The sequence below is a fragment of the Hibiscus syriacus genome, unplaced genomic scaffold (assembly GCF_006381635.1).
Source record: "Hibiscus syriacus cultivar Baekdansim isolate YM2019G1 unplaced genomic scaffold, ASM638163v2 tig00111028_pilon, whole genome shotgun sequence".
NCBI lineage: Eukaryota > Viridiplantae > Streptophyta > Magnoliopsida > Malvales > Malvaceae > Hibiscus > Hibiscus syriacus.
The window spans coordinates 54931-81591 of NW_024062961.1; the positions used below are offsets into that span (position 1 = coordinate 54931).

General features: G+C 32.7%; 1 pseudogene; it reads right to left on the reverse strand.

Annotated features, from left to right (window-relative positions):
• Positions 1 to 835: 835 nt before the first annotated feature.
• LOC120151180 lies at positions 836 to 25367 on the reverse strand (annotated as a pseudogene).
• Positions 25368 to 26661: the final 1294 nt, after the last annotated feature.

A 26661-nucleotide genomic window follows, 5' to 3' on the forward strand; every position in this document is an offset into this window, starting at 1 on the left:
ATCCTAACGATTGGATTCGTTAAGTAATAAATCAAATATGAATATAATATTAAAAATTAAACACTTTTATATAAAAAATATTTGACTGTCTTTTCATTAATTGGAATATAATACTATTGTTCAATCATATTTTCAATAGAATCAATATTACATTATAATATCAATAAAACCCAAATTCAATACCAGGTAAACTAGTTCTTGTTGAAGCCCATATAAGTTGGTGAGCAATCGAATAACACGATAAAATCCTTACATCTATTGTTCATTGTGAAGGAGCATACCTTGCTTTCCAAAAGAGAATTTTAATCCCTTTAAATTCTCTATAATAATATGGAATCTTGAACCCATCAAATGACTTCATTATTAAGGAAAGTGTTGTTTTCTCTAAAATTATAGATTCGAACAATTAGTCTACGTAATTTATGAATGCATTATTTTTTTTAGTACACAAAGTGAAAGAAACTAATCTACTATAGCCGCAATCTGTTCATTTGTAAACAAACTTCTACTTCCATAGGTGGTTCCGAGAAAGAGTGAGCACCAAATGGAAGGTGCCATGCCGTCAAGCCATCAACAATTGCATTTCGTTCCCTTGGGATATGTGCGAACCGTAGCTCTCAATTCTGTTGAATCAACTGTACAATATGCGACACCATCGGTGATAGTCAACCATTGACATGCCCTGTGAAAGGAGTTTAAATGCCTCTCTACTACCACCCACTCCACTATAATGTTTCTAATGCCATATTCTAAGCCATTCCAAGCCCGACGACTATCCTTAGAGTTCGTCATCTAAGTTCGAACATCGTCCTAGAGCCTTGGTGAACCCCGTGATTCAGTTGCCATTGTTATCACGCAGCTTTCCCCCACAAGCCGTCATACCTGTGTCCGGTTTACGAGCCCTATCGGAATTAAGTTTACACCATCCATTCGTGGAGGTGGTTCCCACCAGCGTTGTTGGCTACTCTTTGCATTATGTTTTGTTGGCTGTAGGTGACGTACATTCAAGCATGCGAGGTCTCCATTTGTAATCTCATTTCAGCTGTAGTATGCTTCTGATTCGTTCTGGTTCAACTATGCATCCGATATTAAGTATATTTATAGTGTTATATTTTAAAATTGAGAAAATAACCTCAGTGACCAAAAATCTCATATAATATACGATTTTAACCAACTTTTTCCGGATTTGCCAAAATGACCAACAATCGCAATGCGATCGCTAATTCGCAACGCGATCTCCATTATCGCAAATACGCGTTGCATTTCGCAATGCGATAATTGAAAATCGCGTTGCGATGGTCTACAATATCGTTGCGATTTTCCCAATTCGCAATGCGAATAAGTAAATCGCAACGCGAATTGGGAAATTCGCAATGCGAATAAGTAATCGCAACGCGAATTGAGAAAATCGCAATGCGATACTGACCTATCGCAATGCGATAATAAAAAATCGCAACGAGATACTTACTTTCGCAACGCGATACTGACTTTCGCAACGCGATAATACATAATCGCAATGCGATTTTCAAAGCGCCATTAGTATCCTGGCCAAGTATTATTTTTAAATTCCAAACATGAATATAAATATATTGGAACACTGAACTGTCCACAGTATATCCCGTAATCGCAACTCATAACCTAAAACCTAAAATCACAACTCAGTCCCATCTCCATCTCTCACTCTCTCACCCATCTCCGACGAAATCCGTCCCCATCTCCGGCGAAGTACTGGTGTCCGATTTCGCCATCTCTCCACTTCATCTTCAGGGGAGCCCTCCCGTAATGAACACCGTCGTTGCATCTATTGTCGAAGTGCCATGAATAAGTCATATCGAAGTTATCGATCACACTAGAACCAGCCCGACTTGCCTCAATTTCTCTAAAAACACCCATTGAATGCTTCCATCTTGTGAGGATTGAATGCAAGTGATCTTGCATACCCGCCGGTTGCAATTGTGGACCGGAACACAATTTGTGGCACCAAAGCCCTTTCCGCCTCACTGATTCCATAATGTCTTTCCAGAACGACGCTGCATACTCTGCCCCGTGAGAAAATGCTCGAACATTCAACCAGTGAACACCGTCATGCAAGCCAGAGTTCATGATGATAGTGTCCGGGACTGTGTCCCCCAAGAAGTACTTCTTTACCAAGTTCCGAAACCCTGCATCTTTCAAAGAATCCAAGCCTAAGTAATTCTGTGTTCCATTCCAATGACCATTGAAAATGCTAGTGATCCGAACCGTCTGAGATCGATCTTCAGGGTTCGAGAAGTTCATATCAAACCTTCTCGGTACCGATTTGATCTCAGGCAAACCCAACACAAAATTAAGAACTTCCTGATCGATCGACATGATTCGAGTCACCCCAGAAGAAAATCCACCTGTTCTTCAAGCAATCCCAACCAGAACCAACTGAAACAACCTAAACGAACAATGGCTCGAATAAACCCAACCGTTACTCTCTAAAACTCCTAATGAACCATTGCACCATGGACTCCGACATGGAAAATCCGGTGCCAGGCATCGTATCGACCATCGTCACTGATTCGACAATCATCATTCTTTCCATGCCTAGTCCATCTACCAGACCAAACATCTCTATTGAAATCAGATTTTGTGCAAGTTTGCAGCTGAGGCAATGACTTTAGTCCTAAGAACCTAATCCCTATATGGCGTAATTGTCTATCAAACACAAATCTAGCAGGTGAAAATTTAAGACCTTGGAAATGTCTGAAGAGCAAAATAACAGTGAGATTATAATCACCAGCAAAATCAGGATGAACCTGAATCGAAACCGAGTAAGAACCGTTTCCAAAATCTTTAACCACAGGCCTTGATTCCATGAATCTCCTGAAAGATCAAACTCAAAGTAATCCCCACCTAAACAACGAGGATACCCGGATTCATCAACAGCTTGAAACACAAAATCATGATTTCACCAGCAGATAATTCCACCATTTTCTGCTGGTCCAAACCAGGGATCTTGATTCCCACAGTTTCAGAGTCCTTGCATGGCTCTCCCCCCTTAGCCAACCATCTGCTCAACAGATTTGCAGTAAAGTTGGCCTCAAGATCCGCCGAAACCCAGTTCAGAAATGAAAATCATTGGATTTCGTTGAATTAACACTGGAAAGGGGGAGATGTGAAGTGTTTAAAGTGGGGTTTAAGGTGAGATTTCGAAGGGAATGGAGGGATTTTGGAAAGTTTGATTGATATTAACAAAGGATTTCACTTTCAAGGTAATGTAATTTTGTTTAAACTGCCATGAGTTGATGAAACCTTGATAGTGCACCCATCTATGCTCCAAACCACCACCATGCCAACGAGAACCAAAGTTGTCAACAAACCCAAAACGCCATGATGCACTGGAACAAAGCTCCCTCCTTTCTCAGTCATCTGCAAATAAAAACAAAGTGAAAACCAGAAAGAAAGAAACCCTTTTCTTTCACCACCAAGGAAGAACAACAGCATATTTATTTTATTCGAAAAGAATCACCAAGACTTACAGTTTGACGACACGACACATTCCAATAAAAAGGTTTTCCAAGCACGGAGCTTTTGAGTTTATCAATGAAAAAAAATGAAGCAATTAAAAAGTAGAAAAAAGCTGTGAGCCTGCAATTTACTTACTGGATTCTGGATATGCTTCAAAATCAATTAGAAGACCAAATTGTATAATGAGCTGATCTTCTTCTTCTTCCTCTTCTACAAATATCGCCGGCTTTATCAAACAAAAAAAGTTCTGGTTTTGACAGATCGCTTATGGAATCAACGATAATTTTTTCCTGCTACTATAACATGATTTTCCATCTTTTTTTATGCATTTTATTATATTATTTTGGAAAAAAATATATAAAATTACAGTTTAACAAAAGTTTGGTTTTATTAAGGAAATGATCTCCTACAAAGTTTTAATATATGGTTAAAAAATGTATTATCGATTTTGTTATTATTTAAATAAAAAAAATAGTAAAAAAATTATCGGAAATATTATTATTTCTATTGATTTTATTATTATTAGGTGTTTTACCGATTTTACTAATAAAACGGGTAAAACGTTACCGATTTTGTTATTTTTTCTATCGATTTTATTATTATCGGACACTTTATCAAAATATTAAAAAATTTAATGTTTTAAATAAAAATAATATATTTTAAATAAAATTTTATTAATTTTATTATTTAAATAATAAAAAAACTAAATATTAAAAATGCCGCCCCGTAAATAAAAAATAATATTTTAAATAAAATTTTATTAATTTTATTATTTAAATAATAAAAAAACTAAATATTAAAAATGCCGCACCGTAAAAATTCATATTTATTAGAATCAGGATGTCTTTGATAGTTATACTGTTATAATTTTTTAATGTTTAATAAGTAAATAACTATTATACCGTACCTATTTATGAAATTTAATTTAATTTTAAATTATACTAAATTAATTTATACTTAAATTACAGTGAAGATTTTTAGATGTTTAATAAGTAAATAACTATTAGGACTTAACTATTTATTGATATTTTTATTTTTATTTTTAAAATTATACTAATTAATTTATACTTAATTTACAAGTGAAAGATTTAGATGTTTTATTTTTGTAGTGTTTAATAAGTAAATACTTATGCCATAATATTTTTAAAAATATTAATAATTAATATATAATACTATTATGTCATACTATTTATTAAAAAATAATATTATTTTTATATTTATGTCATACAATTTTCACAACACGTAGATGTTGATGTTACGAACTTTGTTGGTAGATGAAAAAACATATTTCATGATTATAGCGAAAACAACAAATAGCTATAGGAAACACATTTGATGTATGATAACCTTATTCTATATAATGATAATTTTGTTTTAATGATTATGATATAACTTTATAGGGTAAATTATGTATTTAGTATCTTAACTATATCATTTTATTCTATTTAGTCACTCAACTGTTTTTTTATTTCAAAATCACACCTAAAAATTTAACGGTAATGTTGATGTGTCACCATAAGATAAAATCATATCTTCAATGATTTTTTTTTTTAAAAATTGTCGCATCAGTAGTTTTGTTAATTTTTTTAATGACGGGTGTCCAAAATGAAACCAAAACGTAACGTTATGTATAATTTTAAAAAAATAGTTAGATGATCAAAACATAATAAAAATATTAATTGGAGTATTAAACCTATTTTATATTATTATTAATAATAAATAAACAATGTTTTTATCAACAATTTGATAAACTAAATAATTGCACTATATGCTATCCTATTTTAGGATTTGCAGTTTAGTCTATAATTTTAATAATTCTATTTTTACTTCAAATATTCTATATTTTATGTATTTTTGTCACTTGCAACATTTTTAACTAATACAACTCCATTTTGATAAAACTTTAACAACTTTCAACGTTCCTAACTAAAACAACTTTGAACACTTACTTTTTAACTAAATCAATTTTAGCAATTTCATTTAACCAAAACTTACAAAATTGGTCATAAGACTATGCAATAATTTAACTAAAATAATATATCTTAAAACTATTAGAGAAACCTTATTGATTTATTGAATTCTATTCATTTATTTTTAGTTTAATCATTAAATTTTAATTTATTGATCGATTAATTCACATTGTATATTTTAGAGATTTATTATAGAATAACCGTACTAATTCAAAAAAAAATTCATTCACAACGTCAATATTTAAGCTTTTGATCATACTTAAAAGATTTATTATATTATCTCACTCGACCAATTTATTATTAATAATTTTTTATGTTAATTAATTTCACTTAAAAAGTTTTTTAAGGGTTAAGTATACAAATGATCCCGGATTACAGGGTATTTTCTTGTTGAATTTCATTACTATTAAAAGTTATAAAATAGGCACTCGACTATTCATATGTTTTAAACTCGTCTTTTTTCGTTTAAAAAATAACTATAGTCTGTGTTGGACGTTAACCTGCTAAATGAGATATAATAAAATCTGATCTCATAATCTCAAACGAATATTATATCTCAATTAACATGTTAACGTCTAGCTTAGATGACCGTTAATATTTTAACGAAAAATAACAAGTTTAAAACATAATGAATAGCATGGTGATCGTTTTGTAACTTTTAATAGTTGAGATATTCAATATAGCAACGCCTTATAGTCGGGAGATCAAATTTTAACTTTTAATAGTCAAAACTCAATAAAATAATACTTTATAGTTGGAATGATCATTTATAACTTTTAACATCGATAGATACTACAAAATAACATACTATAGTCAGAAAATCATTCGTTTAAAACAACATTTTTTAAAAGAAAGACAAATGACTATGAAAAATAAGCAAGTTCTAACGCTATTATAAATTCAACAGAATTTGAAGAAAGTAGGTAATTTTCTATGATGACCATAATACCCTTAAGTTTAACTAGATGACAGTGAGGTACATGATCTAGAAACACCGAATACGGCACCGACATGTCAAGGAGTCACGGCCTATGATCGGGATGCGTCGGTGTGTGGGGTGGGGATGGGCATTAATGTCAATTCGTAAATTGTTAAATATGGGTTGGCAGATATATATTTTTTTAATTTTGTGTAAGTGATAAATGTTCACGTGATGTGTTGGGGACACAGGAAAGGACAAAAGTGCTGTCTTTTTTAGAACAGTATCTTAAATCGAATGCCAACCACGTTCCCTTATACGCGGCTCCCATCAAAATACCTCAATTCTATCATAAAATCAATATAAATACTATAAATATTCATATTTTAATTTTTATATTTTCATAAGATTTATTTTAATAAATTGATAGTTAAATATTTAGAGCACTTATACATAAAATGTTAGTTTGCGTAATGAATTTTGTTTCATATAAATATATTCACCCAATTATTCAATAAACGATTTATTTTCTAAATTATGATTCATGGTCCAAAAGACATCCAAATGAATGTTTACGTTAGAATACTTCGATAAATTCTTTTATCGTTTCCTATTTTTTGAAATATATTTCAAAAGAATTTCATGAGTTTATATAGAATTTAATTCAATTTCCTTACATAAAATGTTCTACTAATTTTTTTTTATCAAAGAATCTTATAATTTTATTCAAAGAATATAAAAAAATTGTACAAAAATAATTTTAATATATATTTATATTTTTTATTCTTTGAAAATACATATACATATCAATAATATTAGTTTATTTTTAGGTACAAAGATATTGAGAGGTACATACTGTTAATTGTTACTTTTTTTATTTATTCATGCTACATGTATAAGTTGTACGACAAAATATCATATCAAAATATTTGAAAAAACTAATAAAACATAAAAATATATATTATATAAAGATTTTATGAAAAACAACCTTAAAAAACGTAATAAAATACGTACAAAAAAACTTGAATTAAACAAACATTTAAATAATCAAATATATTATTTATAAGTATTAAAAAATTGAAAAATAAATAAAAATATTTATACTCGTTTAATTATATACAAAAGAACGATTTTTGAATAACTATATTTCAAGGTTATTATTATGTTAAGGGGAAAGAATTGTCTAATACTATGGAAATGACATTCTCAAAAAGATTAAAAATTACTACGATAAGGAATACTTTATTATTTCTCGGGATAGAATGCTAGGTAAAAAGTAATGGTAGGACCATTATGATTGAAATGCGAATTTAATGGAGCAGAGATAAAGTTGAAACTAAAACTTGAAATGTGTGAAACTGCCTTTTGGTTTCACCTTATTTATAATTAGGGTAAAGTGTAGTAATGGTCACTGAACATTTCTGAAGCTTGCATTTAGGTCCCTCAACTTTTAAAACTTGCAATACAGTCCCTCAACATTTATTCCGTTTGCAATATGGTCCCCCAACTTAAACAACCGTTAGAAAATTAGGGTAAATTATATAAATGATCATTGAACTTTTTAGGCACTTGAATTTAGGTCCTCCAACTTTTAAAACTTGCAAAACAGTCCTCAATTTCATTCTAAACCCCAAATTCCAAAGTAATTCAATTTTATTCTAAATAGTAAATTCATGTTCAAAATTCCAAAGTAATTCAATTTCATTTTAAATCCCAAATTCCAAAATAATTCAATTACATTCTAAACCTTAAATTGAAGTATTTTAGAATTTAATTGAATTATTTTGGAATTTAGGGTTTAGAATAAAATTGAATTACTTTAGAATTTGGGGTTTAGAATGAAATTGAGGACTGTTTTGCAAGTTTTAAAAGTTAGGGGACCTAAATTCAAGTGCCTAAAAAGTTCAATGACCATTTATATAATTTACCTTAATTTTCTAATGGTGGTTTAAGTTGGGGGACCATATTGCAAACGGAATAAATATTGGGGGACTGTATTGCAAGTTTTAAAAGTTAGGAGACCTAAATGCAAGCTTTAGAAATGTTCAGTGACCATTACTATACTTTACCCTTATAATTATTTCCTCTATTCGTTTCCAACGGATACATCCATTGAGTATGGTGGTGGAGATCCAACTTTCATTCGGTTTAGAAGATTAAAAGTTGATTGTTTTAAAAAGATTAACAAAAATTCTTGTAAAAATTTCTCTTTTCAAATAGCTACTCATTATAAGAAAAATACATTAACCAATTAAACAAGAATTAGCCGGTAATTAAGAAATCTATTGTTATCCTTTGAGATCTTAAGTTCGAACAATATTGAGGTAAGAAGTGAGTATTCATTATCGAAAATGCGTTAGCAAATGAGCAGATCCATTATTAGGAAGTTACCTAATGCCAACCACAACTCCATTTGCTTCAATGAGTCACCCACAAAAGTAAGTAAACGTTGGTGGCTTTTAATTCTCATATATCAAACCAAATGTCAAAAGGCTTTTGCTCATCTTTCAATTTTGTTGGTTGTTAAGGTATAAACATATGGGACTCAGCTGTCACCTCCCACTGCTCTTTCTCACGAAATTTATCAGAACGGAGTTAAAGATTAAATATTAAAAGAAATACAAATTTATTAAAAATTTAAATTTAAGAATTGTGAAAGATAAATCTCTAATTTCATTAATATTTAAATTAACAAAGACCTAAAATATTATTACACCAAAATAATTTAAAATATATTCCATCCAACAAAAATCCGAATTTCTTTGCTTTGTTATTATTTTTAATTTTGTCCACCCTAAAATTTTTTTATGTCATTCTCATATGAAAATTTTACGTTATTTATGCATGTCTATCCTAAAAAGCACTTATGAATCCACTACTGTAGTTTTACATCCGGAATATATGATTTTCATTCGATTACACTACCACAGTTTTACTCTCTAAATAATAATATAATATTTTTATAATATATATATATATATATATTAAGAAGATTTTATCATTTAATTGGGTGAATGTGATCTAAATTCAACGAGTAGAACTTATTTAACTCGACCATTGAATAATAGGCTTATGACATAAATAGGGATCCATTTTCCTTTGTACAGATCCATGTACTGTCCTATTAGTTGGGCCAAATTTTCCTTTGTACAATGTTTGGGTACCAGAAACCGTGAGAAAGCTTTATGTTGATGAAGATGAAAAACTAAAAAAAAAGGTTTTTTTTTATTTTAAATACAGAGATGTGAAAACTAACTACAACTCAAGCAATAAACACTGTCTGCTTTCCCTTGTATAACAAAAGGAAGCTTTGTTTTAACCATGCTTGAGTGGTCGATTCCCAAGGTACTCAGACTAGGTGCTTGGTTTTAACCGTGAGAAAACTGCTAGTGATCACGGTGGTGACCAGCAATGAGAGGGTCATTGGTCAACGACGACCGCGGTGACCAGTGTTGATAGTAGTGAAGGTTGAGGGTTTTTGTTCTGTTTTTTTTAATTATATTTTTATTTTTTAAAAAATAAAATCTTCAAAATTCTTTAAATGCATCTGTCACTTAATGTCCCCACATAGCCGTTATGACCGGGACACTTAAAATGATAATATTTATAACTCTATACACTTAGATTTACCAAAAATAATTTAAACATCTAAATAAAAAATATATAATTTAAACACTTATTTTTATATTAAATCATAAAAAATACATGTTAACTAATAAGAGTATAATTGCCGTTTTATTTACATTTTACTTAGTAAATAAATATTAAATGGTATATGATATTTTCTTTAAATCTGATAAGATAAACCGATATTTTTCAAACCACGGGGAATTGTATATTTTACACCAAATCCTTTGGGTTAATTATACTGAGTTATGAGAAATACAAGAAAAAGAGCAAAATGATTCAAATAAATAATACAAACTATTAGTTAATTTAACAAGACAAAACACAACATCCATTAAACAAAATTGAATTAACTCAATTGAAAGTCAACTAATAAATTTCAATCATAAAAAATCAAATAACATAAATAGAGTGACCGTTTGTTTATTATTTATTGTATATTTACTTTTCTATTATATATATAAAAGACATAATCCAATTATATAGAACTTTTTAGTTGTATACAAATGTAGGACCGTTGCATGAGTGAAAATAAAAAACTGAAATTAACAGTAGAAAATTAGAAGATATTCATTAGGAAAAAAAGGAGTTAATCTCAACTTTCAATTTTCATTTATCAAATGATCATAAATCTGTGTAAAAATAAAAAAGTTTTACACGGTCTCTAAGTGCATCCTGACCCTTTTACGTATATATTATTCCTGGCCAAAACAAACTAATTTAATTATAGATAACCATTGCAATAAAAAGGGTTCCCCTGGCAAAGATACAAAATAAAGGCAGTATTAGTACTCAATCTTCAGCTTTCTATTGGTTTATCAGAACTATAAATGAATTTAACCAAGTTGAGATTTTTCAAAAGCACCAAAGAACTAAAACAAATATCAACAACACGCAGTATAAATGCATTTAACCCCGTGGAAGATGCTCATTATTGGATGAAATTATATTGCTTGGATTTGTGTGTATGTCGAATTCAGGTATATTCTATTACTTCGAAATGTTTACGTGTATTTGGAGAATCCTTGTAGAGCCATTTCTCCGTACTCATATCCGAACATATGTCGCACACATGTACTTCATAGAGTGGAAAAAAAAATGAGCAAGAGCAACAGAGGGATGGATTATGAAGGGACAGGTGCAACAAACTACATAGTCAACAACGAGACAATAAATCACAATGCAAGACTTATTTTTCACGGAATATGGTTAGGTATCAGGAACATAACATAAATTTCTTAATGTCTTTCCCATCCTGTGTTCTACATCTAAGGTTTTGTTTGGTAGGGTGGAAAAATGGGAGGATGGAAGGAGATAGTAGAAAAATGGAAAGAAAATAAGTTGCTTGTGCTTGGTAGGGAGGAAAAGTGGGTGGGATGATCATTTTTAATCTCCATGTGTAAAAAAAATATTCCAAGTTGGAAAGAGATGTAAGTTACTTCAAAATTATGTATTTTTCAAAAGTCTTATTTTCTTTCCTCTCATCTCTCAACTCTACTAAGCAACGAACGAAAAGAAAATTGCAGTTTCTTTCAATTTTTCCATCTTTACTACCAAGCACATCAATGGAAAGAAAAACTTTCCCTTTTTCTACCTTTGATTTTCCATCATTCCAATTTTCTTTCCACTGTGCCAAACAAGGCCTTACGGTGTGCTTGGTTGAGTGAAAAACGGAAGGATAAAAGAAAGGAGAAGAAAAGTGCAAAGAAAACAAATTTTGAGCATGCTTGGTGAGAAATAAAAGTGAAAGGAAAGAAAATGAGGAGTTGTCGTTTTTTCTATTCTCATGTGTAAAAACAAATCATTTCAAATTGGAATGATAGGAGGGAACATGTGAGAGAGATGCAAAGTTAGCTTAAATTTATGTATTTTTCAAAAGCTTTAAAGAAAATTACTTTTTTTCGTTCTTTTTTGCATCTTTCCTACCAATCATGTATTTTGTAATGTATTTTGCATCTTTTTCCTTTTCTACTCTTTCCATAGTTCCAATTTTCCCCCCACATAACCAAGCAAAACCTTAAAGTAACTTTTGAGACTGCATTTCTATGTTAAGCACAGCAGTTGCATCTAAAGTCTATAGTTCCGAAAATCCCCTTTATTGCCAACCGGGCATAGCTCCAGTGAAAGGTGGTATATGTGTTAGATCTTATGCTTGAACCTAAAATGAAAAGCTTAGCTTATTGCCACCAGGGCATAGCTCCAATTGTTAAGGTGTGATATTTGGTTAGAGATCTAATGTTTGAGCCCTAATGCACTCTCTTGAACCAAAAAGAAATCTAGTCTAATCGTGTCAGACAGCGTCTGTCACATAACACATGTCAGCCTAGACATATCATAAAATATAAGATTTCATTTGAAAATGCATAGAAGTAGATATCAATAAATCATGGACTTGCTCCTCTAAATAAAATTTAAAGTTAAAGTAAGATCAATTAGAAACAAGGATTCTTACCAACCACAACGCCTAGAGAAGTAATCATTATCCAATGATATAGCAAGAGCAACAGCAACCGCTCGCTCTGTGAGAGTCAGTGGACGGCTTACATCCAACTCTTGGATCTGCAATGAAATCAACAAACTTGTGAACAAAAGACAAACATTTAATCTCTATGCACAAAGAACTTTCAATCTCTAATGCAGAAATTACCATGCTAGCTGGACCAGTCTTCGAGATGGGATCAGCATTCCCGAAGCGGATAACATACTGACCAGCATCTGTAAATATCTGCATATATGCAAATTACTTGGTGGGTTATATACACTTTTCAGAAAACTAAGAATTTTAGTTCACGTCGCAAAATGGAATTGAACTAGAAAACACATAGCTAGGTAGCATAAACCTGTTTATGACAATAATGTTGAAATGAATCCAATCCCGGAACAAATCAACTACAATGAGCCACATGCCCTAATGGCCTTAATTTTTCAAAAAGTACCACCAAATGACGTGGAGATTTTTCTGTTCCACTGAACATTTTCTGTTCCACTGAACATTTTCAGTACCCCCTTTCATAGAGTTAGGAAGGGAATTTTATAAACAACACTAAGGTTTAGTTCTAAAGTTTGTTTCTAGAGGGGGAAAAAGATTTTCTTTCTTTTCCTCATATCCAACATTTTAAGGCTATTTATTCTTTTTGATTAAGAAAAGCGAAAAAGAAGAGTTCCAAGGAAAAAGGGAAAAGGAGATTAGATAAAAAGGCAATGTGGAAATTTCAACAAAAAATGCTATGTTAGATGCTTTTGATAAGATTATAGAGTGGTCAACTAAAAACTGAATATTGATTATCAGAAAAGAAAGCACAGAGTTTGAAACAGGGAGGACGAGAGAGAACGTAGTATATAGAAAGAATTCAAAAATTGTAAGTCTTTTATTTTTTTTTAATTTTATTTCTTTTAGGATCAGTATTATCTAACTAGATTACTTTCTTAGTAGATAAAAATCTTTGAAGATATTGTTTCTTAGCTAATAAGAATCTTAGGAGACAAAAAAAACTAGTAAATAAAGAACTCTAATTTATGTAACACACATCCGATTAAAAAATTGTGTTTTTCCTTTCTTCAGTCAAATAACAAGAGAGAAAATTCCTTCTTTTTCATAAATTCTCACATGGTATCAGAGCTACACTCTAAACCCTTGTATAACATGGAGACGCACAACACCTCCTTGGAAATTAATTCCGGATTCGAACGCCATTCCTCAGCTAATATCATCTAGAACTCATCTATACCAATCACTAGTCACAAACTCATGGCCACAATTTTCCTCAGTGGTTACCATCCGTTCATTTATATATTTCTAGTGGAGGCAAAAATGATTCTCACTGAGAAGGCTCCTATCCCAAAAACAACTGATCCAAAGTATCGCTCGTAGAAGGTTGAAAATCATATGGTCATGTCATGGCTAATAAACTCAATGACCACGAAAATTGGAGAAAATTTCCTTCTCTACAAAACAACCAAGGAAATATGGAATGCAACAGGAAAGACTCAAATTCAGAAAACACCTTTAAACTCTTTGAGATTGAGACTCAACTTCATTTTCTACAAGGGGAGATGACTATCACTCAATGTTACTACACAATAACCAGGTACTGAAAACACCTTGATATGTTCGAAATACATCCCAGTAAGTGTCCTGAAGATTCAGACTTACATAAAAAGATTGTTGCTATGATTTTGTATAAACGCTTTTATACTATTATGCTTTGATTTTATTAAGTATGGATGATTCGAAAAATAAATTTGATGCGTTGGATCTGAAATGAAAATGTTATAAATTTAGTGGTCGACTCGGTGACCTAATGTAGCACCTTGGATCCTTTGGATATTTTGGATTGGGTTAAGGGTGTTACAAGATTACTTTCTTAGTAGATAAGAATCTTTGTAGATAAAAATCTTTGTAGATAAAGTTTTTAGCTGATAATAGTCTTAGGTGACAAGAAACCTAATAGATAAAAAACTCTTGCTTATGTAATACACATCCTATTAAAACGATGTGTCTTTCCTTTCTTCAGCCAAATAATTAAAAGTGAAAAATTCCTTCTTTTCCAATGGCAAAGGGGCTTAGACAAGAATGCAGTCTTTCTCCGCTTTTGTTTAATATAGTAGGTGAGCTACTTAATTTGATGTTTTCTAAAGCAGTTGATCTGGGTCTTTTTAATGGATTCGTTATCAGAAAGTTTGAAGATCTGTTTCGGTTATCTCATCTTCAGTTTGCCGATGATCTCATTATTTTCTGTCAAGCTTCCCTTACACATATTAAAAATGTCAGAAAAGTTTTGAGGATATTCAGTCTAATGGCGGGATTACATCTAAATCTTGCGAAGAGTAAACTTTTTGGGGTTATTGTTGAAGAGTCCATCTTAAATGATTGGGCGTTGGTCGTAGGTTGTTCAGTTGGTTCTTTTCCCACAGAATATTCGGGCCTCCCTCTCGATGCTAAAAGGAATTCTGAAATCCTATGGGATCTGGTCATTAAGAATTTTAACTTGAAACTTACTGGGTGGAAATCTTCATGTCTTTCCTTGGCAGGCAGGTCAGTACTTCTGAAATCGGTGTTATCCTCCTTGCCTATTTTTTTCCTTTCAATTTTTAAAATGCCTAGCAAAATTGGCAAGAAATTAAACTCTTTGATGGCCAATTTTCTTTGGGGAGATTCTGAGGAGAAAAAGAGGATTCATTGGGTGAAATGGAGTACAATTTGTCGGCCTTTAAATCATGGGGGACTTGAAGTTCTGGATCTGAATCTTACCAATCGGGCTCTACTAGGAAAATGGGTGTGGAAGTTTGCCAATGAGAATGATTCATTATGGAAAAAAATGTTGTGCAGTAAGCATAAGGTCAGTTGTAACTCCATGTCTATTTCAAAGGTTTTTTCTCCTCAGGCGACATGGATTTTGAGAGCTATTGGTAATAACTACCTGAAGAATGATTCGGAGGGATAGTGTTTAAGATCGAATTCGAAGTTGCAAATGGGTAATGGTAAGTCCATTTTCTGGGACAGATGTTTGGATTGATAACACACCTCTCAAAATTATGTTTCCTAGGATTTTTGCTCTTTTCCTAATAAATGGGATAAGGTAGCTGAGTTCGGTAGTTTTGAGTCGAATGGTTAGGTGTGGAACATACAAACTAGGGGAAATTTGTGTGATTGGGAATTGGACCAATGGGTGGATTTGTTGTTTAAATTGAATAGCATAAATTTGACTGATGCAGTGGAAGATTTACTATCTTGGTCTGCAAGTGGGGATGGATTGTTCTCGGTTAAATCTTGCAAAAGAGACCTTAGTGAGTCCTTTGGGAATAATTATTTGTGGAAGAAATGGGTGTGATTGAGTCTAGCTCCTCCACGTGTTGAATCTTTCCCTTGGCAGTTATCTCATCAGAAAGTGGCAGTCAAAGTAGAGTTGGTTAAGAGGGGGTGCCCATTGGTGAAGATATTCTCTGTCCTCTTTGTAGGCAGCATGTGGATTCAATGCAACATCTTTTTATTTCATGTTCTGTCGCTTGGAAACTCTGGAATAAGATTATCAGTTTTTGGGATTTATCTATAGTTTTTATTTCATGTTCTGTCGCTTGGAAACTCTGGAATAAGATTATCAGTTTTTGGGATTTATCTATAGTTTTGCCAAAGGATCCTCTTTCTCTCCTTAGCTTGTGGTCTGAATTGAGGGTGTATTCGATGATTTGAAAGTTTATTCCAGGTGTTGTTTTTTAGTCCATTTGGAAAGCTAGGAATGCAATTGTTTTTTATAGAGCATCCCTGGACAGGATATCTCTTTTCTTCATAGTTAGATTTAGGTTATCTAAGTGGTTTCTAGCCAAGTGTCCTCAAGTTCTTATCCAGGAGGATGTGCTGATTGGAGATCCTTCCCTCGCAGATAATGTCTCTATTCCTAAATCTAAGAGCTCTCTTGTGCTTTGTTAGCTACCCCCTCCACTGGATTTTCTTAAGATGAATGTTGATGGAGCTGTAAGGTTTGATGGGTTGGTCTGATGTATAGGTGGTATTTTAAGAGATTGGAATTGTTGCACTTTATTGACGTTTTTGAAAAATATTGGTCAAGGGCCCCCTCCAGTTGCTGAATTAAAAGCTATTAAAAGAGATATTGAAATCTTTCTTTCTTCAGTTTGGGTTTCTATTGGTAGGTTGATTGTTGAAAGTGATTGTAAGTCTATAGTGGAGTGGATTCACTCTCCGTCTTCGGCTCCTGTCTTCTTTAACTCTCTAGTTAAGGAGATTTTGTCTCTTTTTTCTGATAAGGTGTCTTTAGTTAGGTGGATTCCAAGGGCTTATAATTGTGAGGCAGATAGTTTAGCAAAGGAAGGGATTGGGTGAATGTAAGGTTTTGGTTTTTGGTTGTTTTATTCATTTTTGTAGTTTCTGTTTTCTGGTGTAATTGTTAAGTCTTATGTAATGATGTTATATAAATAAATTAAGACACTTTTTTCCTCCTTCCGCTGATTGGTTCTTTCTTTCGGGAAATGAACCACTATGAGGGAGGTTTTTAATGAGGCCTCCTATTTCTATCAAATAAATAAATAAATTCTCACATAGTATAGATCATTGCTTTCAAGAAAATTGATCCCTAGAAATGCACAATAAGCACCTCCTCTTCATAAGCAAAAGAAACTATTTGTCAATACCAACTACCAGTTTTCACCAACAATTTCACTTTTACAGAAACAAATGCAGTGTACAATTTTATTTGAACAATGAGAAATGCAAAAATGTATGAATCAACAGCGTACGATCTAATTATGAGAATTAACACAACTCCCAACCTAACGTTTCCACTTCCTTTGTAAACATGTAAACCATATTTCTACAATAATCAATCGAATTTCTTCTTCTTAGTAAACTCTTTTGCTGATTTTGACACATGAAATCATACACTTCAACATTTTGGACATCCACTACCATCTTTCTCACAGGATGAATAATATCTTACAAAAGAAGTTCCCCAAGCAAACACAGGGCCCTGCCAACTTCTTCGATCTCAAATACTACACTTCACTCCAAATAAGAACTTTGACCTATTCTAGTATCTGATTACTAAATAACTCTCTAGTGGTAGAAGATAGTTGGGTCTTTCTTATAAGGTATGCTAAAGTTACAAAGCATGTGCCGTTATAATTCAGGGATTATGATGAATTAAGCCAGCTCCAGCAACTCAAAGAACCCATATCAGGCCAGGAATTTAGAAATGGAACAGAGGACTAATCTTTTATATCTTCATCTGGATGAACTGGTAATGTCTTGCAGGTAAATCCCAAACTATAAGGATTTCGAGTTTAATGAAAGTCTAAACCTCTGCTATAATCCAACAAGTAAACATAATTTTACAATAATAATATATAAGAAAAAACTTACCATGGACACTATGAAAAAGGAACTAGAGCTAATGAATTAAGTGAAAATTAAGAGATGATATATTTTTTTTAAATGAAGAAGAAAACCTCAAAGCCAAAACCCCTCCAATCACGATCTATTTCTGCTAGAACTTGTCCATCAGTGTCCTTCAAAGTAAAAGTCCAATTCCATAAGCCAGGATTTTCAACCACAGCAAATTGTTTATTCCTACAAAGAAATGGACAACCTTCGCTTTTAATGCTGCATTTAAATGTAAAATAAAATTTAAAAGAAACTACGTAATTGCTAACTATCCTTGATGAGAGCTGTAAACAAGCTGTCATGAATGCATGTAGAATTCTCAAATGTAATAATAGTTCCATAATTCTGATAGATACATAAGCAACAAAGAGTTATTATGTGATCCAACATCAGTGGAAAAAAATAATTCCACACGCGGTCTTCAGATTATGACAAGTGTAGTTTTAAGTATACTTAAAAATCTAAAAAAATAAATAATGGGACACTTGGCATCATCTTAACACTGCTCTTGGAATTTTTTTTTTCCGACCAGTAGTGTATCAAATAATAATCCAAAAAGAAATCTCTTCACGTGATTTTTAAGAGATAGAGGAAAATAAAGAGTTCAATTGATTCGAGTTCCTTATCTCTTATAGGAAAACAATTTAACCAGAAAGTCAAGGAAAGCGAGGAAAGTATATAAAAGGGGAAGGGGTGCTGGGAAACACATTCTATCATGATTATAAGAAGCTAAAGTATATTCCACACTGTAATACAAAATTCGGTAGTCATAGCAAAACTATAGAACCATTGGGAGAAAGCAAAGAATACAAATAAGAAAGGAACAGATAAAGAATAAAGGGGAAAGCCTCCCTCACTTGGATGGATTAAAGACAGAAAAAAACATGGAAGGGGAAGAAATGAGTACATCAGACACCTTTTTTGCTCGAGGACAAAGAAGAAAACCAAACTTATGTTCTTTTCCAGTAATACCATTTATGACTTAAGGGGGGGGGGATTAAAGGATGATAATACTACACATAGGTGTTCTAAACAACAGCAGAATCCATTTATGTAAAACAGAAATGACTTCACCAAACCTTTCCCAAACAAACAAAATTACCAAGTGTAAGCTCTTGAATGAAGCATATTTGTAGAATTAATGCAGTGATGGGGTAAAAACAGCTCACAATATATTTAAGTGGGTTAAGCACGTATAGCACCAATTCGGCATTTTCAAGTTACTATTGTTGTTTCCTATTTTGATAGGATTTAGGTTTGGTTATAAATACGTATAGTATTTATTCTCAATTAGCTTTTAGATGTTGAATATTTGTGATACTGAGATTTTGATTATAGAGATTTTCAACCTATATTGATTTTCTTCCTTTCCCCCCAAATTCTGATGTTTCACCCCCAACATCCCCTGTTCTTGCCTAATCTTTCTGGTCTATTTTGTGTTCTTCCCTAAATTTTCAAAGAATTCTCCTCTCTCTACTTATCCTACAACAGTATGCTGACAGGTGACTGTATCTTGGTATTGTTAAAAAATATGGGACAGCTTTGTCTCTCAAAAAGGTACTCGTGCATGTAAACAAAAGGAGAAGAGCCCTATATCTAGTCCATATCTAATCTATAAGCCACCATACAGGAATTCTAAAATTGCCCAATATTTGAGACTGGTTCAATGATGCTACCAGTAAATCCTTGGCAAGTAACGACTACAATGCTAATTTCATGCTATAATGCCTTGTAAGTAAAGACTACAAAAGCAATGTTAAATGCTACACAGAGATTTTAAAATATTTTTTTTCCAAATAACATTGAGAGGTAACTTGTACACCCATGGGAATTATAACTTCAAAGAGAATTTTCAAAATGCCAGGTGACCCTTCGCATTTTACACTGTGTTATAAGTCAGCTTTTATTGATCGTATTGACACTTAAAACTTAAATATATAGGGATCCATAATTCAACACTAGGACCAAAAATATTTATTGCTTTCAAGCAAGTCGTCCCACCCACCATATTCAAAAGTAGGTACTAAATTTTTTAGATGTCATATTTGGTAATTTTCAAAATGCCAGGTGACCCTTCGCATTTTACACTGTGTTATAAGTCAGCTTTTATTGATCGTATTGACACTTAAAACTTAAATATATAGGGATCCATAATTCAACACTAGGACCAAAAATATTTATTGCTTTCAAGCAAGTCGTCCCACCCACCATATTCAAAAGTAGGTACTAAATTTTTTAGATGTCATATTTGGTAATTTTCAAAATGCCAGGTGACCCTTCGCATTTTACACTGTGTTATAAGTCAGCTTTTATTGATCGTATTGACACTTAAAACTTAAATATATAGGGATCCATAATTCAACACTAGGACCAAAAATATTTATTGCTTTCAAGCAAGTCGTCCCACCCACCATATTCAAAAGTAGGTACTAAATTTTTTAGATGTCATATTTGGTAGTATTTATGTAAGAACATCCTTGTTTAATTAATCAAATACAATTTCAACAGGAAAGTGTATCCAACCACCAAATATTCAGTACTAATACTAAATTATACCACAAACTTCATATACTGCTTGCTAAGATTCACTGTATAAGCACAAAAATGAACTTAAACAATCTATTGCTGGTAAACAAACTAATATTAATAGAATTTAACAAATATCGAAAATAATATTGAAAATGGCTTGTCGATATTACCCCAAGTACAAATCATACACCCTCCTCCACAGATGCCACCTTCTGTGAACCACACGAATTTCCTAGAAAGGAATGACATTTTAAATCGTTGAAATGAGATTTTCTGCGCTAGACTCATATATGCAAAAGAAGGTGCATCAATATTTTTTTTGATAAAAATAGGAGGCCTCGTTAAAAAGTCCCTTCATGATTAATGGAGTTCATAGGCAGCTCTTTAATCAGTGGAAGGCGGAAAAGAGTGCCTTAGAAATATATTAGAATCATGAAAAATACATAGGAGTTACAACAACCTACAAGTCCTGTAGGAATTATAGAAATATGATTTATTATGATTTGATATTATTCCTTTAATTAAGGGATTCTGTACATATATTTATACAATCCCTTATTTTAAGGGATCACTTCCTAGAATTAGTATCTTTTCTTTCTTAAGTGTTTTATACTTTAGAGAGATAATTTGTATATAAAGATGTAATATGTCCTATTGAAAATACAGAGAATTACTCTGATTTCTACATGGTATCAGATTAGGTTACAATTTCTTTCCAACCTAGACGATGTCCACAACTTCTTCTCCTACTCTGGAGATCACTTCAAATCCAAAAAAATTTTCAGGTTCTGCTGCTCAATCAGAAGGTAATTTGGTCATGAAAAAACCAGAAGGTAAATCTCATGCTACAGTTTTTTTCTCCTCCCAGTTGACCCCTAATTGGATCCTCGATTCTGGTGCTACGGATCATATGACCGGTAATAAGGATTTGTTTTGCAAGTTTTTTCCAAACTTTGGTAAAGCTGTCAAAATGACTGATGGTTCCTTCTGCAAAATAAAAGGACATGACACAGTTATTCTCAATGACCAGATTGTACTTAAAAATGTCCTCTCCGTACCAAATCTGGCTTGCAATCTCGTTTCCGTTAGTAAACTTTCCACCGACTTGCATTGCTCTGCAATTTTTAATGATATTGATTGTACTTTGCAGGCAGTGAACTCGAAGAAGATGATTGGTAAGGTCAACTTGCAGAATGGTCTCTATATTCTTCATGGTCTCTATATTCTTGTGTTGACACCCCACAACAAAACGGCATTGACGAAAGAAAAAATATACACCTCCTTGAAGTTACTCGTTCTCTTCTATTTACCACTAATGTTCCAAAACATTTGTGGTTATTAACTGCCACATATTTAATCAATCGAATGCCTAGTAAGGTTTTACAATTTCAAACACCTCAATCTATATTTTTGCAATACTTTCCCCATTTAAAACCTATCTCTTTCATTCTTCCTCTTAAAATATTTAGTTGTACTATTTTTATCCAAAACATTGCTCCTAATAAGTCCAAGTTAGATCCTAAATCATTAAAGTGTGTACTAGTTGGGTATTCTTCACTTAAGAAGGGTTATAAATGATATCATCCTCATTCTAAACGATTTTTTACCACTATGGATATAACATTTTATGAGCATGATCCCTATTTCACTCAGGCTGAAATTCAGGGGGAGACATGGAAGGATTTTCAGTCGTATCAAGTATCTCCTCCTACTCTTCATTCTCAACCTTCAAAATTGCCATCAATTTTGTCTTTACCTACAGATTTGTCACCTGTAACTACCCCCATTGATTCATCTGTAGTACCTATCACTACTTCACCTACACCTACTTTAAACACCCTTCCTGAAAACACACCTACTCCCATTCAAAATCTTCCACAAACATCACCAATCAAACAACTTCGTGTCTATACAAGGAAAAGAAAACATATTCCTGAGGTTGTTTTGCAATCTTATGCTTGCCAAGAATTGGATTTGGATCCAGCTGCCGAAATAGAAGAAGAAATCAGTAAGTCCACTTCCCCTACTCTATATGACTTCCCTATTGCTATTAGAAAAGGGTTAGACAGTGCACCAAGCATCCTATTGAAAAATTTGTTGGTTATAATTCATTGATGTCGTCTTTTCAAGCATTTACAACAAACTTGGATAAAGAACAGGTTCCCACAAGCATAGCTGAAGCTCTAAAGGATTCAAAATGGAGAAGGGCTGTTGAAGAGGAAATTTGTGCACTAGAGAAAAATGCTACTTGGACCGTTACGGACCTTCCTCAAGGAAAAAAAGGTTGTTGGTTGTAAATGGATATTTGCTGTAAAGTATAACTCCAATGGTAGTATTCAACGATACAAAGCTAGACTAGTGGCCAGAGGCTTTAAACAAACATATGTGATAGATTTCACAGAAACTTTTGTACCTGTGGCGAAGCTGAATACTGTTTGAGTACTCCTAAGTTTGGCTGTAAATTGCGATTGGAAATTACACCAACTTGATGTAAAAAAATGCTTTTCTTAATGGCAAGCTAGAAGAAGAAGTCTATATGAAGTTGTCACCTAACTTAAAGTCTGTTGAAGGAAGTAACAATGTGTGCAAGCTCAACAAGTCTCTATACTGATTAAAACAATCACCCAGAGCTCGGTTCGAGAGGTTCACTAAAGTCATTATGAAAAATGACTACAAGCAGTCCCTCGCCGATCAAACTCTTTTAATCAAGATAACTTCTACAAATAAGAAAGCTATCCTTATTGTGTACGTGGACGACATAATTCTTACTGGAGATGATGAAGAAGAGATTTACAATTTGAAGAAGTTGTTAAATGAGGAATTCGAAGCCAATGACTTGGGAAAGCTAAGATATTTCCTAGGAATGGAGGTGGAAAGGTCAAAAGAATGACTTGTAATCAACCAAAGAAAATATGTACTTGATTTACTCAAAGAAACTGGTTTTCTTGGCTGTAAACCGATTGATACACCAATGGAGGCAAGCTTGAAATTTAGAAAAGAAGATGTATACTTAGTAGACAAAGAGAAATTTCAAAGATTTGTTGGGAAACTAATTTATTTATCCTTGACAAGGATAGATATAACATTTCCCGTAAATGTGATAAGTCAACACATGACTAATCCTACTGAAGAGCATATGACAACAGCAAATAGAATTCTCAAGTACTTGAAGAAAACTCTAGGACACGGCTTAATGTTTAAGAAGACACAAGACAAAACTGTTAAAATTTTTACGGACTCTAGTTGGACCGGTGACCTTACTGAAAGGAAATCCACTAGTGGCTATTGCACATTTGTTTGGGGTAACCTTACAACTTGGAGAAGTAAGAAACAATATGTCGTTTCAAGAAGTAGTGCTGAAGATGAATTCAGAGCACTAGTACTGGGAATATGCGAAGGAATTTGGCTACTTAAACTATTGAAAGAACTTGGCACTAATCAAGAGGATCACTTTGAAGTCTTGTGTGATAATAAATCTGCTATTCAAATTGCCAAGAACCCAGTTCAACATGATCAGACAAAGCATGTTGAGATTGATAGGCATTTTATAGGTGATCAAGTTAACAAAAAGACAGTCACACTGTCATACATTCCTTCAGAAGAACAAGTTGCAGACATTCTTACTAAGACTTTGCCAAAACTTGTTTTCAATAAATTCATATTCAAGCTGGGATTATACAATGTATATTCTCTAGCTTGAGGGGAAGTGTATGAATTATAGAGATATGATTTGTTATGATTTGATATCATTCCTTTAGTTAAGGGATTTTGTACATATATTTATACAATCCTTTATTTTAAGGGATCACATCCTAGGATTAGTATATTTCCTTTCTTAAGTGTTTCCTACTTTAGAGAGATGATTTGTATATAAAGATGTAATCTATCCTATTGAAAATAATATGAAAATACAGAGAATTACTCTGATTTCTACAAGTCTCTTAGTAGGAAATATAAAAACATAAAAAACAGCCCTAGTCAACAACTCAAAAATCAACCTATACCAGCCTTAGCTAGGGCATCTGCCTCTAGGTTAGTTGTCCTATTAACTCATCTAACAACACCTTCAAAAACATTAAGCCTATCAACAATATCTTTAACAATAGCAGCGTAACGTCTGGGCATAATTCAACTTTCTGAATCCAGTCCACTGCCACCTTGCTGTCACTCTCAATAATCAAACGATTCTTGATCAGATTTTGAAAGGTGTTAAAAAATGATAAGCCTTTTTGAATAGCTTTTAATTCCATCAAGGTAGGAGGCCCCAGACCAACAGAATCCTTAAAAGAGCCTAAAATCGAACCAGAAACGTCTTTTAAAACTCCTCCTAACCCACTTCTCTTCCAGTCACTAGTAGTAGCAACATCAACATTTAATTTAATAAAGCCCTTGGGAGGAGGACACCAAGGGAACTTAAACAATCGGATTAGGGTAATAAGAACAAGAATCCCCCAAGGAAGGATCCGATATTAGTGAATCCTTAGAGATAAAAACCTCTCTATACTTGGCTAAAAACCATGAAGCAAGCCTTAGCCTTGCTAAGAAGAAGAATTCTGCTTGATCAAACTTCCCCCTTCGAACACAATAGAAAGTGCAACAATATTAAAATTTTGCATACCTTACTATCAATTTCTACAAAAATTGAGCTCATTATCCACCAAAAAGGCCTACGAACCTGAATGTGTAAATCAAAGGCTTAAAGCTGAAATGATTATATTTTCAATATTTAAGGGCCATAAGACATATATATTAGCTCAAAATAAAATGCAGATATTCTTGTTACCCTAAACAGCTCTTGACACATGGCATCAGTGATGTATGTAACAAAAGGGCGTCTTGTGCGCAGCAACTACAAAAACACAATATAGTCAACAATATGCAAAACATAATGTTAAGAAAAGAATAGCAACCATGTGGTCGAAGCAATGCATTGAAGCAAAAGTCATTAAAATTTTTTATACTAAAAACCAAAACCAGATTATAATCCAAAATAATCATTACCTATAGAAAATATTGAAGCCAAACAAGTGCTTATGGTACAATCAAACAAATAAACAAATGATGATTCAAAACAGTCCAAGTGAATGCTGACATATCTACAAAGTTATCTAAACTTGTATCCACCTTTCAATGAGAGTCACATGTTATTTACATCCGATTGTTAAGTAGCCAGTGTGTCAGATGTTACCTCATTATTGTATACCATTAGAGATCCTAAGATTAATCTCACATCATGCCTTTGGATAAAGTTAACCAACACGCAACATTTTAGGATAAGGCCGCGCAGATTGTAACTGAATAAATCAGAGTTTGATTGTACTTTAATAACGAGAGTTTTATTTAATTTATTTGTACTCTACATCTTATCTAATTAAGAGATTAGATAAGATAACATTAGATAGAATATTAGTTAGATTAAATTAACTTCTAATAGGACTCTAAGTTAGAGTTTTATACCTATTGTAAATCTGTCTATATAAGGCCTAACCTATGGAGTTATTTTCAATGAGAAAAATTACAAAGAAGAGATTCTCTTATCTATTCCCAAAACCATCTTCACTATTTCTATTTGGTATCAGGCTAGGTTTCATACCTAACTCTACTCCATTATGAACCCTTTCACCTTATCATCGAAAGTCAGTCAGGATCTGAACAAAATCTTTTCCAAACCAGTCTAGTCAAGATGTCACCCAACCCCATCACCTGCCACAAACCAAGAAGCAAGGCAGACGAGGGAAAACCATGCAAACTTCACTGAGGTTCCAAATGATGGCAGTAGCAACAAGATTTTCAACAAAGAACAAATTAAAGAACTTTAGAAAATATTTAGAAACATGATAAGTGATAATCATACAGGCTTTGTAACTCATTAAGGTACTATTTCTTTTGCAAACACCGTAGATAACGACACATCTACAACATGGATAGTAGATTCTAGATCATCAGATCACATGACATGTGATATCAATCTATTTCAGACCTTTCGATGACTACAAACACCATCAAATGTTAAGACAATAAATGGATCTCTTTCTAAAGTTTAAGGGTTTGGTAATATTCAAGTAACACGGAATCCTAATATTTCATTTGTGCTTTATATTCCTCACTTAGCCTGTAATCTTCTATCTGTTAGAAAGTTTTCCCACGATCTGCAATGTTACACTAAATTTGACTCCAATCTTTATGAATTTCAGGCACTGAACTCGGGAAGGTGATTGGCAGTGCTA